This window comes from Tursiops truncatus, chromosome 19 (assembly GCF_011762595.2).
Source record: "Tursiops truncatus isolate mTurTru1 chromosome 19, mTurTru1.mat.Y, whole genome shotgun sequence".
Taxonomy (NCBI): domain Eukaryota; kingdom Metazoa; phylum Chordata; class Mammalia; order Artiodactyla; family Delphinidae; genus Tursiops; species Tursiops truncatus.
The window spans coordinates 27,424,925-27,439,309 of NC_047052.1; the positions used below are offsets into that span (position 1 = coordinate 27,424,925).

At 45.2% G+C, this 14,385-nt stretch overlaps 2 non-coding genes and 1 pseudogene across 2 annotated transcripts; 2 read left to right on the top strand and 1 right to left on the bottom strand.

Moving 5' to 3' along the window:
• The first annotated feature begins 387 nt into the window (after positions 1 to 387).
• On the top strand, positions 388 to 633 carry LOC101323485 (heat shock factor-binding protein 1 pseudogene; annotated as a pseudogene).
• A 4,684-nt stretch (positions 634 to 5,317) lies between these two features.
• Positions 5,318 to 5,400, top strand: TRNAL-CAG (transfer RNA leucine (anticodon CAG)). Its single transcript has one exon. It is a non-coding gene; the product is annotated as a tRNA-Leu (tRNA).
• Positions 5,401 to 5,627: 227 nt separating this feature from the next.
• On the bottom strand, positions 5,628 to 5,710 carry TRNAL-CAG (transfer RNA leucine (anticodon CAG)). The gene has a single exon. It is a non-coding gene; the product is annotated as a tRNA-Leu (tRNA).
• Between the last annotated feature and the right edge of the window lie 8,675 nt (positions 5,711 to 14,385).

The following is a 14,385-nucleotide window of genomic DNA, read 5'->3' on the forward strand; positions in this document are numbered from 1 at the left end:
GGCTATTTTCACCCTGGGGCTGACCTGGGGATGATGAAAGGAGCCAGCCCTGCATGAGCTGGGGGAAGATGGCTCTGCATGGAGGAAACAGAAAGCGAAAAGGCCCCGAGGAGGAATGTGCTTTGTGGATTGAAGGAACAGAAAGATGTGGGCAGGGAGCTGGAAGTGGGAGATGAGGCTGGAGAGGGGAGCAAAGCTGGCTCAAAGGGGGCAGTCAGGATATTACGGTTGTCGGGATGGCCCTATAGACACTACTTCTGCAAAGTCAGTTTGACAGGTGGGCACTTGCTCCACAATATTCAGCAGGTGCAAGAAATGGTACACTGGGGACAAACAGCAATGTAGGTGATGGTGTGAGACAGCACCGTCAAGCTGGGAACTGGGGAGATGGCCAAGACTGACCCCAAGGCCGTGCAGGATCTCACTTCGGTGGTGCAGACACCCCTGCAACAGATGCAAGATAAATTTCAGACCATGTCCGACCAGATCATTGGAAGAATTGATGACATGAGCAGTCGCATGGATGACCTGGAGAAAAATATCAGAGACCTCATGACACAGGCTGGGGTGGAAGAGCTGGATGGTGAAAACAAGATCCCTGCCACACAGAAGAGCTGAAGGTTGCTCATCTGCACTGGAATCTGGAACAACCTTTTTACAAGCCAAGAGAAGACGATGGTCTACTACTGTGTGTCGACAGGTTTTATATTATAAAGTGTGCATTCTTCTTACCATATACTATAGAGTTAATTTATAGAGTGATTTCCCTCCCGTGCCCCCCACGTTTCCTGAACACGGTAACTTCATATCTTGGACCTTGGTCAGTTGTGCTATTAAACACGAATACTTTGGCAGTTCCTGGGGGGGGGAAAGGAAGAAATGGTACATTGCTTTATTTTTCTAGGCTAACATTTAAAGCATTTATTCTATTCCAGGAACTCTAAATGTTGAGCATGTATTAACTCTTCAATCTATACAACCCTTTGAGGCAGATACTATTCCTAAATTCATTTTACAGATTGGGAAACTGAGGAACAGAGGGACAGAGAGGCTAAGTAACTCCCGATGGTCACAGAACTAGCAGAAACAAGATTTCAACTCAGGTGTTTCCAGAATCCACACACTGAGATGCTCAGCCATGCTGCCTCAAGTCAAAATTGCCTCTACACCTCTTGCTTATCAGAGTGGCGTGCTACAGAGTCTCCCCCATTCCTGGGGTTCTCTTTCTAGGGTGATCAAAGGCCTTGGGGGCATGATAAAAAGTCTACAGAACTTGGAAGTGAGCTTCTGGCCTTTGGTCCATTCTGGTCACCACTGTCCACATGATCCATTCAAAATCAGGGAACTGGGTTGCCCAACTCTCCACACCAAGGGGGGATCTGAGGTCTTTGGCTCTGGCTCCAGAGGGACCAAGCAGTTCCTATCCCACCCCATCAGAGATCCACACCTGCTTCATCCGCTTCACCCCTGAGGTCCCCCCTCAGTGCATCAGGATGCCCAAACCAGGCCTTGGCAGGGATCCACTACTGGCGCCTGATGGCTTCTGTCCCTGAACCTTGGCCAAGGAAATCAGAGCCTGAGGCACAAAAGCTTGGCCTTGCCACTTGGACTGGCTTGCTGGGAAAAGCCTACCCTTTCTTTTAAGTCTCCTCCAATAATGAAAACAGAACTAAAATTAACGTCTCCAAATCCAGCGTGCCACCTTAGTTGGCAAGCCCTCATGGCTTTTGCTTTTAAAAAGAAACAATGTAAATAAAGTACCTGTCACAGTTCTAGGCTCAGAATAGTCCTAGGCTCAGAATAGTTCTCAAGAAGGAGTATTGAAAAAAAGTATTAAGCCAGAAAAATCAGGTTCCACTTATCATGTGTGTGACTCTGGGTAAGTTACTTTGGCCTCTCTGAGCCTCATTTTCCTCATCTGTAAATGGAGGTAATGATATTCGGTGTTGTGGTGATGTTATGAACATTAAGTGAAATAATGGATGTAAAGGAGGCATTTGCTAAAACTCAGCTTCCTGCCACTCTTTTCCCAAGCAGAGGTGGGTATGTGTGCCAAGGTCACAGGGATGCTAGGATTCCCCCTTTCAGGCCCCTGGGCTGGCTGAGCACCAGGTCCCCACAGGGACTGACTCCATCTGTCCCTATTAGGGCTGAGCAGTTCCGTGCCGGGACTTCCCCAGTTGCTGGTAGACTTTCCAGGCTGAGCTCAGGGGACTTTCCTCTTCCAACCTGGACAAATGCCCAGAGTGGAAAATGAGTGAGGTCTGTCCCTCGAGGATCCATCGTTGGTGTCTAGGCTGCTGATAAGGGGGAAATGGAACAAACAGGAATAGTGGTCCTTTCCCATTTTTGGTCTTGGGGGTCTGAAGCTGGAATGGGATCCCGAAATGGCTTCCTCCACGCCACAGATCTGGCACCTGAAAGGTGTCAGGGGAGGACAGCTGACCATCCACCCAAACGCAGGAGGTAGGGCTGAGTGGGGCCTCAGCACCTCCATCCAATGAGCACTTTCTCCCAGCCAGGCCAGGAGGGGAGCAGGCAGAGAGGGTCTGGCTTGGGCTCCAGCTCTGGGCTTGCCACGGTTTTCTTACCTCTAAAACGATGCGCCCATAGAAAGGTTGGTGGTGTACGGCATGAGGGGAGGGTTCCAGAGGTGGAGAGCACAGGGCTTCTGCCCCAAAGAGGATGTTGGCAAATCACTCAGCCTGTGTGAGCCTGAGCTCCCCGGAGTAGGAGTAGGAAGCAGCTCCTGCCCACAGCACTGATCTCAAAGGGCAGTTGTGAGCATCGGATAACCTCTATGATCTTGGTGACTTTCTGTTGCATCCCTGCATCCCCTCTCTCCACATTCACGCGCACACACACACACACACACACACATCCCCCAGCCACATCCTGAATCTTGAAGTTGACCACCTTTTGCATCTCCACTTCCCTGGTCCAGCCACCATCATCTCTCATCCTCCTTTCCATGGCCTTCTCCCTGGACTCTTGATTTTTCTCTTGCCTCTCATGTCCTTTCTCCTACAGCAGCCAAAGGGATCATTTTGAAAGGCCAACTGAATCATGTCACTCGCCTGCTTTTAAACACTCCAGTGACTCCAACACACACAGAAGAAAAGCCAAACTCCTCTTCCTGGCATCCCAGCCATGTGTGAAATGGACTTCAGCCTCCTGCCACCCGTACCCTTGCCCCATTGGCCTTGCTGCCCCTCCAACAGACCGCAGCCCCTCCCTGACTCAGGACCTTTGCACTGGCTATGCCTCCCACCTGGAACACTGCTACTCCCGGCTTTGACTGTACTCGTCTCTCCCTTTGGAACTCATTGTCACCTCCTCTGAGAGTGGCCCTCCCTGACCACCCTTCCTATGAGAGCCCCTAGTCACTCTTTTTTTTTCTTTTCATACATCTTTATTGGAGTATAATTGCTTTACAATGTTGTGTTAGTTTCTGCTGTACAACAAAGTGAATCAGCTATAAGATATATCCCCATAACCCCATCTCCCCTCCCTATCGCACCCCTCTAGGTCATCACAAAGCACTGAGCTGTAGCTATCTGTTTTACATTTGGTAGTGTATATATGTCAGTGCTACTCTCTCACTTCGTCCCAGCTTCCCCTTCCCCCACTGTGTCCTCAAGTCCGTTCTCTACGTCTGTATCTTTATTCTTGCCCTGCCACTAGGTCCATCAGTACCATTTTTTATGGTGGGAGCCCCTAGTCACTTTTTTTTTTTTTGGTGGGGAGGCTGCGTTGGGTCTTTGTTGCTGCACAGGCTTTCTCTAGTTGTGGTGAGCGGGGAGCTACTCTTCACTGGGGTGCGCGGGCTTCTCATTTCAGTGGCGCCTCTTATTGGGGACCACAGGCTCTAGGCGCGCAGGCTTCAGCAGTTGCAGCACGTGGGCCCTAGAGCGCTTGGGCTTCAATAGTAGCATCATGCGAACTCAGTAGTTGTGGCTCATGGGCTCCGCCGCATGTGGGATCTTCCTCGACCAGTGATCGAACCCATGTTCCCTGCATTGGCAGGCAGATTTTAACCACTGCGCCACCAGGGAAGTCCCCCTAGTCACCCTTGATCACTATTAAAAGAGACTTTTTTTAAGGTAAAATCGTGATTCTCACATAATTATAAAATGAACACAAGTCAAAGATTTCATCTAACTCAGTAATTTGTGGGGAAACCAGTAAGATGTTACAACCGACTCAAAGGACATACATATATTTGCAATCACAGATGGATTTATAATACAGATGTAAAAATGGTCAATATCCACAGGGCAGTAATTAATTGCATTCCACTCCAACAAAATCCACTTGCATTTCCGTGAATAAGAATCATTTGTATATAGAAGTAATGAAAGGTGCAGGCCCTTGAGAATCAGCCAGCCAGGACTGGTGCCCCAAACAGGACACCCAGTTATCTTTCTTGGCCTATTTCAAAGTCTCTTGCAAGTTTCCTGGCAACCTCTTTCTTGCACTTAGCAGAACCTTTAACCTTTTCTTTCTTTTTCTTTTTCTTTCTTTCTTTTTTTTTTTTTTTTTTTTTTTTTTTTTTGCCATTTTACCTTTCACGTATTTCTTATCTTTCTCCCTTCGCCCCAGGCTTGAATGTGTCTTAAGGGCGGAAATTCTGTTTTGTATGCAAGCCTCCCCGAAATCCCGTGGAGAAAGGTACCCTCGCGACCTGAGGTCTTCTGGTCCCTGGGCAGAGCCAGCGCGTGGGTAAGTCTGGGGCTAGGGAGGAGACGTGAATCACGAAATGACGCACTGCGGGAAGGAGGAGGCGAGGGACGGATTAATCCGGGGACGTTCCCTGCACGCCAACTGTGTGCCAAGCAAGGTTTGCGAACTAGGAACACGGTCAGGAAAAAGGGTGGATCCGGCTGTGCCGCTGCAGGACTCGGTGTAACCTGGAGCCTGAGTGAATGAGTTAAACACACATCGGAACAGGCAAGAGGGCATGTATGCAGAAATGCAAGGGTACTTACAGATATGCAAGAATCAAAGCTGATGTGATTAGTAAATGCATGAATGCAGAATGAATGCCTGTCGGCGGCACGAACGCACACGGGTCGAAGTAATAGTCCTCGGTCTCTCCGCCGTTCAGTGTCCACCACACCGCGCGCGCCCTCTGCCGCTGCCCAGGCGCCTAGTTCTGCACCTTCTCGTTCCGTCTCGCTCCTCCCCTTCGAGTCAACGCCAGTATCTAGCTCCTCCCAACGCAGGGAGGAGAACAAGACAGTTCCCGTGGTTCCGTACGCATGCGCACACTAGAGCCAATTTTGAAGGGGATTGCTCGGAGAAAAGTATGCCAGTAGTCAGGATGGCCGAGCGGTCTAAGGCGCTGCGTTCAGGTCGCAGTCTCCCCTGGAGGCGTGGGTTCGAATCCCACTTCTGACAAACCTACAGTTTTCTTTCTTTTTTTTTTTGCTTTTCACGTAAAGTGGCACATCAAATAGGTAATACTATTAATCTTTTTACGAAACAAGTATTTCCTTCTTAAAAGGTGTTTTTTTTCTTAATGATATTTATTTGACTTTTGGAATGTAAAAGAGAAAGATCCGATCTGAAACCGCAAAGGCACTCTCCTTAGACCCTGGAACAGGAAAAGAGAAAAAGAAGAAGATTGTCAGAAGTGGGATTCGAACCCACGCCTCCAGGGGAGACTGCGACCTGAACGCAGCGCCTTAGACCGCTCGGCCATCCTGACTCTTGCAAGCGTCTTTGTGGCATCTTTTTTAGTGCACTGTATGGTGCGACGCGGCTTGGGAATTATCCAAATAATTTTGAGGTCCCTGGTAGCTCCAGATCCAACCACACAGCCCCTCGTCATCCGCAATGAATAACCACCCGCGTTGCCAAGATTTACCGTTATCCTTAATCTGGTTCAGTCTTTTTACGACTTACATGTTTTAAATGGAAACACTAGCCTGAACTGAAAATGAAAATTAGTTTCTCTTGCCATCAATAGAAAATAACTATAAAAATAAATACTATGGAAATGAAACTATATTATTAAATTCTAGTCACTTGCCAACGCTCGGAACCTGAAGTTTTGACATTATTTTTAATGACAAATACTATCGAAAGGGTCGAGACTATTGTTGAGCCCCTGGGGGAAGTGAGTAGGGGGTCTACATGATTCTTTTTGGAAGGGGGTGTGCTCGGTTATGGACTTTGCCATGGGCTCCTCCATGGATGGGAAGACACGGGCAATGGGATCCCATTCCACAAGTGTTTAGCTGAAGTCTCATCAAGAGAAAGTTGGCTTTTATACCTTTTTGTAAACTGGCCAAGGACAAAGCTGGAGGATGTTAAACGTGGAGGAGAGATAATTTATGTCTATAAAAGCCTCATGTGTACAAGGGATTTAGATTGTGTCTGTTGATCCTTGCTCCAAGAACTGGGGCTTGAGGTGGGCATGCAATGGGTGGGAGGTTACCACGGAGGAAGGTTTCCACAGAAGAAAGAGCTTGCTGGAAAGAAAACAGGGTGCCTGTGTAGATAGTGATATCCCCATCATTGGAGGCATTCAAGACGAGGCTGGACATTCACTGGCAGAAAAACTGGTAAAGGGATTTGACAGTGCCTGTTTCTTATTGCTGCTGTAACAAATTACTACTAACTTAGAGACTTAAAACCACACCATTTATTATCTTATAGTTCTGGAGGTCAACACTGTGTTCCTTCTGGAGTCTCTAGGGGATATCCATTTCCTTTCCTTTTCCAGCTTCTAAAGACCACCACATTCCTTGGCTCATATCCCCACATCACTCCACCTTCTGCTTCTGTCTTCACGATGCCTTCTCTGACTCTGACCCTCCTGTCTAACCTCTTATTCTCACTTAACGCAAGTTTGTGTGCCCAAAGCACAGTGAGGCCAAACACACCTGAACATCAGAGTTTGGAGCAGAGAAAGACTTATTGCCAGGGCCATGCAAGGAGAACGGGTGGCTTGTGCTCAAAAGGCCGGAACTCCCCCATGGGTTTCAGGGAAGAAGGTTTTATACGGAAATTTGGGAGGCGGGGGGGGGAGGGCTGCAGGGTGTGTAACCTTCCTTTAGTTGGCGGTGAGGTAACAGTGTGGTGTTCTAAGAATCTCAATCATCAGCCTTCCGGTTCCACCCAGTCTGGGGTCCCAGTGCTTGTACTGAGCCTGAAGTTACCACCCTCTACCTGGGCAGGGGCCTTAGTTCCTATAGAAGAACTCAGAGATGTATGTCAGGTTTTCCTTACATCCCCCCAGGAGGAACCAGGAGCAGGCCCCATGGCTGCACTATCGTTTCTTTCTGTATTCCCTCACTCTACTTACTAATTGAATCTGCCCTTTGGAACTCAGAGAAGGTATTGGAGGTGGAAACCTTTTTCCCACAAACAAGAGATGGGGAGTACAGAAAGGCCTTTGTACTTGGGAAGGCCCCACAGGGTCCTGTACAGTTTCAATTCTTCCTTTTCTTTGATACTCCTCAGTCTTCAGGGGAACAGGTGTTGAATAGAGAGGTTAATCATAAACTTGGTAGAGGAACTTGGTTTTAGGGGAACTTGGTTTCATGATAAAGATGCTTGTATTTACACTGGGTCCATCCTGATAATCCAGAGTAATCTCCCTGTTTCAAAATACTTAATTTAGCCATATCTGCACAATCCCTTTAATCATGTAAAGTAATATATTCACAGGCTTCAGAAATTGGAGGTAATTATCTTTGGTGAGGCAGCCTTTGTGTGTTTGAGGGGGGAAGAGGCAGGGTGAGAGAGAGACTTGTATATTTAAATTTTTGTATCATGTGCGTATATTCTCTGGTCAAAAATAAATATGATTTCACCAGGTGATCAAGGTCAACATCAATAGTGATAAGTCAGATTGATAGTTTGTCAGATTGATTTGATGTGCCCTTAAATGGCACTTGGCCCCTGTAGACTTCCTCCCCAAAACACAATTACTCTGAGTCTAATCATGAGAAACATCAGACAAATCCCAATTTAAGAGCATTCTACAAAATACCTGAGTAGTGCTTCTCAAAACTAGCAAGGTCATCAAACACAAGGAAAGTCTAAGAAACTGTCACAGGTAAGCCTAAGAAAAGACATCACTAGTAAATATAATCTGGTATCCTGGATAGGATCCTGGAACAGTAAAAGGACATTAGGGGAAAACTGAAAAAATCTGAATGAGGTATGGACCTTAATAATAATGTATCAATGTTGGCTCATTAATTATGATAAATATACCATACTATAACTGAGCAGGACTCTAAGGGGCCTTCCCAGGACAGACCCCTCCCCCATATCCTCTGCTTTAGCTCCTCTCTGAAGTACATAGATAATAGTATCTGGTACACATTTCCTGAGTTGTTTTACTGATGCTAAAACCACCACCAAATGGAAGAAATTAACTACTTGATGATCATGAGCATGTAGCCCCCAGACCTATCGGCACCTAAGGATTGATAATGTTAATCCCTGTGACACCACCCTGTTACCTCACCATAAACCAATCAGAGAATTGTGCACGAGCTGATTGCATAACCTGGGACACCCCATCCTCACTTTGCTTTTAAAGCTGCCTCACTGAAACCCATTGGGAAAATTCAGGCTTTCTGAGCATTAGCTGCTCTGGGCTCCTTGCTTGGCGTCCTGCAATAAACGCTGCACTTTCCTTCACCACAACCCACGGTCAGTAGATTGGCTTTACTGCACACGGGTGAGCAGACACAAGTTTGGTTCAGTAGCACTACTAATGCAAGATATTAATAACAGAGGAAAGTGCGTGTGGGGTATAAGTGAACTCTCTGTACTCTTTGCAATAATTCTGTAAATCTGAAACTATTCTGAAAAGTTTAAAACTCTTAAAAATAATACAATTTCATAGATTATATATTAATAAAACATAAACTGTAAAATATATAACTACATTGTTTATACATTTATATTATATATAAAATTATTTATTTAAAAAATATATATAACAAAATGTGTCTATAAAGTCTCAGAGGCCATAAAAAATCTGGATCTGTGATTATCTCTGGATGGATGGTGGTATTTATTGTGATTTTTTTCTCATCAGTTACCTGCATTTGATATTTGTATAATGAACATAGATGACTTGGGTAATTCTTTTTTAATTAAAAAACTGTCAGGGAAAAAAAAAAAACTGTCAGGAAAAATTGGAGAAGGCTTTGGAAAAGGCAAAAAGATTCTTGGATGTTCTTTCAAAGGAATATTAGGTGTTATCTACAGCTGTGCTGTCTAACACAGAAGCCACTAACCACGTGTAGCTACCGAGCACTTGAGACGTTTTGCAATCTTGGTATGAAAAAAAGAATGCAAAATATCTCAGTAATAATGTTTACATGTTTAAATGATAATATTTTGAATATATTGGGTTAAATGTGATATATTATTTTTAATTGTTTAAAATTCAGTTCATAAGTATGCAAACAAATCTTGTCTGGTAAAATGGAATTGATTCCATCCTCGGCAGGGGCCAGTTTTGCATTTATTAGCAAATTCATTTCAGCATTCCTGACTATGAGAGATATGTACATATATATATATGCATATATGTGTGTGTACTACGCAGTTCACTGGTATTAACTACACATATTGTTGTACAAACATCACCACCGTCCTTCTCCAGTACTCTTTTCATCTTGCAAAACTGAGACTCTATACCCATTAAACAATAACCCTCCATTCCCTCCTCCCCCAACCCTTGGCAACCACCATTCTACTTTTTTTTTTTTTTTTTTTTTGCCACACCACGCAGCTTGCAGGATCTTAGTTAGTTCCCCAACCAGGGATTGAACCTGTGCAGCCTGGCAGTGAAATCATGGAGTGCTAACCACTGGACCACCAGGGAATTCCCTATCTATTCATTTGATTACTCTAGGTACCTCATATAAGTGGAATCATATAATACTTGTCCTTTTGTGACTGACCTATTTCATTTAGGATGTCTTCAAGGTTTATCCATGTTGTAGCATGTGTCAGAATTTCCTTCCTTTTTAAGGCTGAATAATATTCCATTGTACATATATACTACATTTTGCTATCCATTCACCCATCAGTAAACACTTGGGTTGCTTCCATGTTTTAACTATTGTGAATAATGCTGCTATGAGCATGGCTGTATAAATATCTCTTCAAGATCCTGCTTTCAATTCTCTTGCATATAGTGTACCCAGAAGTAGAATCTCTGGATCATATGGTAATTCTATTTTTATTTCTTTGAGGAACTGCCATACTGTTTCCACTGCACAATGCTTTTTGCATTTTACTTTAAAAATGTATCCTTTGGGCTTCCCTGGTGGCTCAGTGGTTGAGAATCTGCCTGCCGATGCAGGGGACGCGGGTTCGTGCCCCGGTCCGGGAAGATCCCACATGCCGTGGAGTGGCTAGGCCCGTGAGCCATGGCCAAAAAAAAAAAAAAAAAATGTATCCTTTAACAAAACGTTCTCAACATCCAGGAGGAGAATAGAAGGATGACCCATCTACAGATGGATACTTAACTACAACATCTACAGAACATCGTATATAATTAGGATATGCCAATTTCCTGTTGAGCAAAGGAGGAGAAAAAGAAAAATCGGGGCAGTGGTGGGGGTGATGGAGATGGTGAAGCTTGGTGTCCTAGGGAAGAGGTTTCAGGAAGGGTCCTGGAACTGTGGGCATGGGTGGGAAGGGCCAAGGGAGGATGGAAGATGGAGGCAGTTCCCAGAAGCAGGGCCCTGGGCCAGAGTGGGGTGAGGGACAGTGTTGATGCCCCTATGGCTATAGCTGGATCTTGCACCATTGGAAGGGAGGCTGAAGAAACTGACAGTGTTCCTTCTTCTAGTGGTTGCTTCTCATATGTCACCTCCTCCAGGAAGCCTTCCCTGATACTTCTTTCCTTTGACTAGGTATTTTGGCTTCCTCTATGTTCCCACAACTCCCGGGCTGACCCCTCAAAGCACTGGAATTGGAATGGCCTCTCTAGGTGTCTTCCTGCCCCTGAGGCTGAGCTCTTCAAAAAGGCAGAGATTGCAAGTCTCATTTGCCCATGAATTCCCAGGGCCTAGGACACAAAAATGTGGAGAAGGAGCTAACTGAGTACACGCTGAATAATGAGTGAATGATACAACAGGATGGGGAGGGCCAGGGGGCAGGAATTCCTGGAAATGCCACTCCAGACCTCCTCGTGCATCTGGCACATGGACAGCATGGAGTCAGTCCACCCAAGCCCTGGCCTGGCCATCTCTCTCAGGAACATGAGTTGTGGATCCCTGAACAAATAGTTAATCTTGATGTCCTCTCTCTGGAGCTCTGACCTCCCATCCCACACAAGCTCTGTCCCAATCCTAATGGGCTGAAGGGGCCAGGCAGGGAAAATGACCAAACCGTGTGACCAACCTATGCCTCATTCTGGGCAAATCAGTAACTGGCCCAGAGGTTGGCAGGCTCATGCCAGCCTCCCACCCACTCTGTCCATACTTCGGCTGCATCTCTCAACACAGAGACTTGCTCACAAAGGCCATCAGCCCACACCAGTCTGCATGCCCAGCCTTCGCTCTTGTACATCCACCTAGAACACCTCCTTCTCAAATGGCTCTTTTCAAGGCTCTGTTCAAATGGCACCTCTGCCCTGAAGGCCTCACGTCTTCTCCTACCCCAGGAGGTTCAGGCCTGGCGGCATTGCATAGACTGGCGTTTGCCTAGAAGTAATAGAGCCCCCTCTCCCTAAAGCTGTCGCTCTGTGATCTTCATGCGCACCCAGTTGCAGCCTGCTCCTCGGATGCACCCCCAGGGGGATGCGCAGTGAGTGACAAGAGGAGCCACCTGGCCCCTGGTCACGTTGCTCATGTACATCTTGAGCTAACTCTTATCCGTCTCTGAGATGGACAGACGTTCCAGCGGTGCCAGGAGGGCATTGGACAAGATCACTCTTCCCCAAACTTCAGGCATTTATTACCCTATTTTCCCCTATCTACATATCACTGTGCACCTAAAAAAAATTTTTTTAATTAGTTATTATTATTATTATTATTATTATTATTATTTTTTTGGCTGCGCAACATGTGGGATCTTAGTTCCCCGACCAGGGATCGCACCTGGGCCCTTGGCAGTCCTAACCACTGGCCCACCAGGGAATTCCCTGTACACTTAAAATTTTTTTCTTTAATTGTGATAAGATACATATAACAAAATTTACCATTTGTAAGTGTACGGTTCTATGGCATTCACTGTTATGCAACCATCACCACATTCCATCTCCAGAATTTTTTCATCTTCTCCAACTGAAACTCTGTCCCATCAAACCATAACTCCCCATTCCTCTCTTCCTGAAGTCCCTGGCAATCAACATTCCATTTTCTCTTTCTATGGGTTTGACTGCTTTTCTTTCTTTCTTTCTTTTTAAATATTTATTTATTTACTTGGCTTCATCGAGTCTTAGTTGCAGCACACAGGCTTCTCTCTAGTTGTGGCACACGGGTTAGTTCCCCGACCAGGGATCGAACCCACTTCCCCTGCATTGGGAGGTGGATTCTTAACCACTGGACCACCAAGGAAGTCCCTGTTTTGTTTTTTGATAGTAGCCATCCTAATAAATGTGGGGTGATATCTCACTGTGGTTTTGATTTGCATTTCCTTAATGATTAGTGGTGTTGAGCATCTTTTCGTATGCTTGTTGGCCATTTGTATATCTTCTTTGGAGAAATGTCTATTCAAGTCCTTTGGCCATTTTTAAAATCAGTTTTGTTGTTATTGTTATTGAGTTGTAGGGGTTCTTTATATGTTCTGGAAGTTAGCCTCTTTTTAGATTTAGATATATGATTGGTAAATATTTTCTCCCTTAGGTTGCCTTTTCACTCTATTTAACTGTGTCCTTTGATGCAGGAAGTTTTCATTTTGATGTAATACAATTTATCTATTTTCACTTTTGTTGCTTGTGTTTTTGGTGTCAAATCCTAGAAATCATTGCCAAACCCAACATCATGAAGCTTTTTTTTTTTTTGGCTACGTTGGGTCTTCGTTGCTGCGGGTGGGCTTCCTCTAGTTGCATCAAGCGGGGGCTACAATTCGTTGCGGTGCACGGGCTTCTCATCGCGGTGGCTTCTCTTGTTGCGGAGCACGGGCTCTAGTGCGCAGGCTTCAGTAATTGTGGCTCGCGGGCTCTAGAGCGGAGACTCACACAGTAGTTGTGGTGCACGGGCTTATTGCTCCTCAGCATGTGGGATCTTCCCGGACCGGGGCACGAACCCATGTCCCCTGCATCGGCAGGCAGACTCTCAACCACTGCGCCACCAGGGAAGCCCCATGGAATACATTTCTTAATAAAAGGAAACAATCAATCTACCTGTATGCTCATCAACATAGATGTGTCAATGAAAAGTTAATTAATAGTCAATCTAAGAAAGAAATAGAAAATTTCATCCAAGCCAATCTGAGGATATAACCAGGCAGATAGCCTTTCCAAAAGCTTTGAGGACTAACTGTTCCACCTGTTAGAGGTCAAAGCAGAGTTATATACATTTTTGAGACAAAGAGTTATGCATCACATGACGTATTGACAGTTTACACAATCGAGATCTGCATGTACAAAGCAAGTAGTGGGTCATTGTGACCCCTTACAAGATTAAGAAGGAATGTTATCTCCTATAGAGGTCTGGTTAATGCAGACACACAATACACACTAAAAGGGAGGGAGGAGAAACATACGAAAAAACATTTTGTATTGAAATTTGTCTTGTCTTGCCATAAAATATGAATTTCATTTCATCAGATGAATTTCAAAAACTTTATGTTACACAAAAGAGCTTTTCACAAAAGACTACTGTATAAGTTTCCTCTTGCTGCTGTGACAAATTATCACAAATTCAGTGGTCTAAAACAACACATTTATTCTATTGTAGATCTGGAGTCTAAAATGAGCCTTAAGGGGCTAAATCAAAGTGTCAGCAAGGCTGGTTGCTTCTGGAGGCTTTAGGGAGGATTTGTTCCTTGCCTCTTCCACTTCTAAAAGCTACCGGCATTCCTTGGCTCCTGACTGCATCCTGTCAATCTCTATTTCTGTGCTCACATTACTGTTATCAAATCTCCCTCTGCCTCACTCTTATAAAGACATCTGTAGTTACATTTAGGGCCCACTCAGATAATCCAGGATAATCTCCTCATCTCGAAGTCTTTAATCACATCTGCAAAATCCCGATTTCCATAACAGGTAACGTTCACAGGTTCCAGGGATTAGGATGGAACATCTTGGCCTGCCACAAGTATATCATGTAAGATTCTATATGACATTCTGGAAAAGGCAAAACAACAATGACAGAAAACAGGTCAGCGGTTGCCTGGGGCCAGGGTGGAGGTCACAAAGGAACTTTTTGGGGTGATCAAAATGTTCTATATTTT